The sequence below is a fragment of the Ursus americanus genome, chromosome 14, assembly GCF_024610735.1.
Source record: "Ursus americanus isolate L20-20 chromosome 14, mUrsAme1.1.p, whole genome shotgun sequence".
Classification (NCBI taxonomy): domain Eukaryota; kingdom Metazoa; phylum Chordata; class Mammalia; order Carnivora; family Ursidae; genus Ursus; species Ursus americanus.
This window is the reverse complement of record NC_142140.1, coordinates 61,101,916-61,106,493: the sequence shown is the minus strand read 5'-3', so window position 1 is coordinate 61,106,493 and position 4,578 is coordinate 61,101,916. Positions and strand designations below refer to the sequence as shown.

Sequence of the window (4,578 nt, the reverse complement as noted above, 5' to 3'; positions counted from 1 at the left end):
TGGAATTTTGGGATTGGCCAGCTTGGTCACGTGTCCCTGTCTGCCCAGTCACTGAGGTATGAGGCTTGGAATACTCCGATTGGCCGACTCGGGTCACGTGTCTCCCACAAGTCTGTGTGGTACCGTGCACGGAATACTCGGATTGGCCGGCTCGGGTCACATGTTCAGCCCGCTTGGACGCGTGGTCGCGCAAAGCTGTGTCCGGCAGTCGAAGGTTGCACACGTGTCGGGGACGCGAGTGCGGTCGGCAGACACTGTGCGGGGCCCCAGGGAACAGCAACCCTCCGGAGCACTGAGGGAGCTGCTTCGGGCCAGCCTCGTGGACGCCCGTGTGCACACGCTGTGCCAGGTGAGTGGGCCGCGGCGGGAGCGCGGGGCAGGTGCGGTGGGCGGGGACGGGGTGGGGCTCCGTGTGTCCCCGGACCTCACCTCCGCGCACCTGGGTCGGCACCGCTGGGTCCGCACCTGTCACCTGGAGCAAAGCAGCAGCCTCCCCCGCCTCGCTGCTCGATGTGCGCAAGCTGCCTGCCCCCCACCGCGTCCCCCTGCGGCCCGGAGGAGGCAGGAGCCATCACTCCCGTGCAGGGTTCACACAGGGCAGCCGTGACCCGAACAGCACATCCGCAATTAGCTAATGCGGAGCGTTTTCGGTAGAAAATGAAGCATGAAATATGCAAAAATAACGAGCCCGTCTCTGAAATTCCAGGAGCTGCTGCAGGGTAACCAAAGTGAACAGCAGTTCCAATTCCTGGGGAGGAAACCCATTAATAAGGACAATGGTGAAATCGTTATGTATGGACCCCGCCACTCACTCAATAATTAATTCGGTCTTTAAACATGGTATTAATCCTCCCACAGTGCCTAACTTAAATGAGGCTTTTATTGAAATATTGGGTCTAGTTTCAGATTTTGCAGTTAAAGTAAGTGGGGACGTTGGCAGTGTTGGGGAGGCCAGCACCAGAGCTGGGCTGAATGCGAAGTCACAGAGGAGAGAGCCTGCCGTGGCCCAGAAAAGCACCCCCCATCAGAGCCCTCAAGGTAACAAACCACAGTATCCGACCCCAGCTCAGATGGCCTGGGCCAAGTGTGTGCCACACTACCAAGTGGTTCTCAGTGGTCACAGAGCCAAGTCTTAATCTTCCCAAACCCGCCTGTGGGCAGGTGATGGCAGTGCCCCCATCAGAGCCCGTCCACTCTCTCCCTTCCTGGTGCCTGGGACCTCTTCAGACAGTAAAACAGAGACATTGAAAGCACTCGGCACTGGTGTCAGAGTCACGTCCAAATCTGGTCTGAGTCACTTGCCAGCAATTTGACCCTCAGTTTAGAGAGGTCCCTTTTCTAGTCTGTAAATACGAAAAGCACCTACCTTGTAGGGTTTTTGGAGAATAAATAGCACAATGTGTTAGGTTGTTAAGTATTTAGCCCTGCGTCTAGCTCAGAATGGGAGCTCGCTAAACAGGACCTACAATTCTGTTTCTTTCATCAAGCCTGGACCCTCTGGTCCTGGGAGACAGGCCTTCTCTGCAGGTGATCGGCTGCTCCGCACAGAAGTCGGTTTCTCGTGTCTTCTTCAGCATCTGGCTGGGGTTTGTGCCTGATACTGGGGTGGGGGGTCTGGATCGCAGGACTTACCAAGCTCATGAGACACCATACCCACTACATTCAGGTCACTTAGAAATCCTTCTGAGATACTGCTCTTGCATTGAGTACTGTTGAAGACGAGTGATGGGTACATACAGGTTCGTTGCTCCATTCTCTCTGGTTTTGTATGTTTTCATTGGTTTGAATTTTATTAAAGACCTTTATGAGAGGAGTTGAATTAGGTTTCTAAATTCCCCAGCTAGGAACAATATTGTTAGGCTCACAAATTGGCACTCCTGTGCCCTTCTGCATTCTTGGTGAAACTAGATCCCTGTTATGACCAGCAGTAAAAATACATGTGGGTACGCTTTAGGAGACCCAAACACCTTCATTTTCTTTAGAGAGCGCTGAGGAACATAAGTCATCCAAGCACAGCCTCTTGATGGAAAGGAACAAATTATTAACCGTGACAGCTGAAATAATGAGATTCTAATTGACACCTTTCCTAAATGTTCCTTGCCACCAGATCGTATGCAGAGTAAGTGGTATCATTAGGAACAGAACTCAAGTTTTCTGCTTCTAAACCTGGTACTTTTGAACTATAACCCTGCAGCTGTCATGTCAGCCATCGAAACAGTAAGAGCCGCGAAAACAATAGCACTAGCATCTGTTAGGGTGCCCTCTCTGCCATGATCTCCACTAAGCTTTCTGATGCTCTGTCTCGTGTGTGTGTGTGTGTCTGTATGCGTGTGTGAGGCATGTAGGTATGTGTGTGCGTGTATGCATAAAAAAGCAAGTAAATAAATAATCTCTTGAGGAATGTAATATTACTGTCCCCACTTTACAGATGACGAGACGTAGCATCAGAGTCTTCGAGTGACTTGCCTGAGGATACGTTGCCGGGGAGCCTTGGGGCTGGGAGTCATCCCGCTCTATCCCGTCTGCTTCTGCAGGTGCCGGATTGCTGCATGGGAGACTGTAGTTCAGTAATCCCTCCTGTGAGGCACTGTGGTTCTTTCCAGTTTTTCCACACTGCACTGCACATCCCCACGCAGCACTTTGCTTACACATCTGTCTTACCCTGTTCAAATACAAAAGCTGCTTAAGACCAGGGACTTTTGCCCATTTTGTTTACCTCTGTATCTCCAGTGCCTAGAACAGAGACTAGGTCAAGTAGGCTCAATAAATACGTGTTGACAGGACGGATAAGTCATGGATGGGTAGATGGATGGATGAGTGAGTAGAAGGAAGGAAGGAAGGATGGGAAGAAGGATGGATGGGTGGGTAGATAGTGGATGGATAGAAGGGTGGATGAGTGGATGAATGGATGGATGGACGGACAAACGGGGATGGGTAGGTGTGGGAGTGCTTCCCTAGCATACGTGCCCAGAAGTCTCTAGCTCTCACCCCTAGTGACCGCAGAGTTTAGAGGACAATGGTTCTCCACTTTGGTTGCCTATTAGAACCTCCTGAAGACCTTCTGAAGAATACGGACGCCTGAATTCCAGCAGCAGACGCTCAGATTTCACTGGCCTGCCGTGTGGCCTAAGCACTGACACGTTGAAAAGCTCTCCAGGTGGTTGGAATGTGCAGCATCCCCAGCTCGGGCAGCCTGAGGACCACGCTCCTCAGAGCTGCAGAGGACACTTGTTAAAAATGCCAACTCTCGTGTCCCGCCCGCCAAGGCTTCCCAGTCAACAGAGCCAATTTGTGTTCATTAATGCCCAAGGAAAATTTTTTCCTCCTCCGCTCAGTACCAAATTTAAAGGTAGGTGGTTTTCCTTCCAGTGAGAATCGAGGGTTATTTTTGGTTCCCTAATAATGAGAATGAGGGGTTCCTAGTAGACTCCCCACCTGGCCTGGGTCTTTGCCTGTTACTCCAATTCAAATTTCAAATTCAGCAAATGCCCTTGGGGCAAAAATCCAAAGACTAGGTGGGGTGCCTGTCTTCACTGAGTTTTTGACCTCCTTGTTCCTTTCTTTCCAATTTATTAGTGCATTAAGGGGGAAAAAATTATATTTTACCCAGCACTGTTTCAGAGGGAGGGGTGGTCACCGTACGCCGTGTGCCTTACCGGACAGGCAGAAGTCCGGGCTGTGTAATATCTACTTACTACAGTTTGCTGAGATTTCCGCTATGACCGACTCCATACCAGTGCGGGTGAACATTTGTTTCAAGTGTGCTTGAAGATAACGTGTATCATCTATTAACTAAAACTTGGAGTGTATATATATATTTGCGGACGTGTGTATGATTACCTAACGATTATGTCATTAAAATCTTCTCTATACTTATCTTCTATGTCTTGGGTCTATTGAGCTATTGATCTCAGAGATAAAGAGCTCCTTGCTGTTTATAGATCACCTCTTCCCGTTCTTTCACCCATCAGATCTTGCAGCACCGTATTTGGAAGCTACAGTATTAGGTGACTGGAGGCTCATGACGGCTGTGTCTTGTCAGTCGATTGGCCCTTCTGTCAATGCCAGTCGTCCCTCTTTAACACTTTCTATCTTGAAATACGTTATCGAACGTCAGCAGGGTAACGCCTGCTTTTCTGTCGTTAGTCCTGGCTCAGTGTAGCTCGTAACCTCCGTCTTCCCCATCCCGGTGTGATTCCCGTTCCAGATGTGCTTCTGGGAAATAGCAGAGCGACAGACTTCTAAACCTAACCTGAGAGCTATCTCAGTAGGTGTACTTCAGTTATAGTTACTTTGGACTGACTCTTCTGTTTTATTATTTTTTTATTATTATTTTATTTTGTGCTTCCTATTTACTCTGTTGTTTTTTCTTCCTCCAGCCACACCCTCCTTCCTCCCTGTCAGCGAATGGGCCAACTATCTATATTGTATTTTCCTTCTCTCACGTTTCCCTTTCTGATACTCTTTTTTCATCGTTCCAGAGAATACCCTTAAATACTCCGTGTCTGTTCTTAAACCTACATCACCTGTCAACATCTGGAAGGAATCAGTCTCTACATCTTTCCCTCGAACAGAACG

The 4,578-nt window shown here is 49.3% G+C and overlaps 1 long non-coding RNA gene across 1 annotated transcript; it reads left to right on the top strand.

The window, feature by feature from the left end:
• The first annotated feature begins 213 nt into the window (after window positions 1–213).
• LOC148109007 (uncharacterized) lies at window positions 214–3,710 on the top strand. The gene is made up of 4 exons (XR_015726570.1): window positions 214–349; window positions 901–1,038; window positions 2,429–2,534; window positions 3,045–3,710. It is a non-coding gene; the product is annotated as an uncharacterized LOC148109007 (long non-coding RNA).
• The last annotated feature ends 868 nt before the right edge of the window (window positions 3,711–4,578 follow it).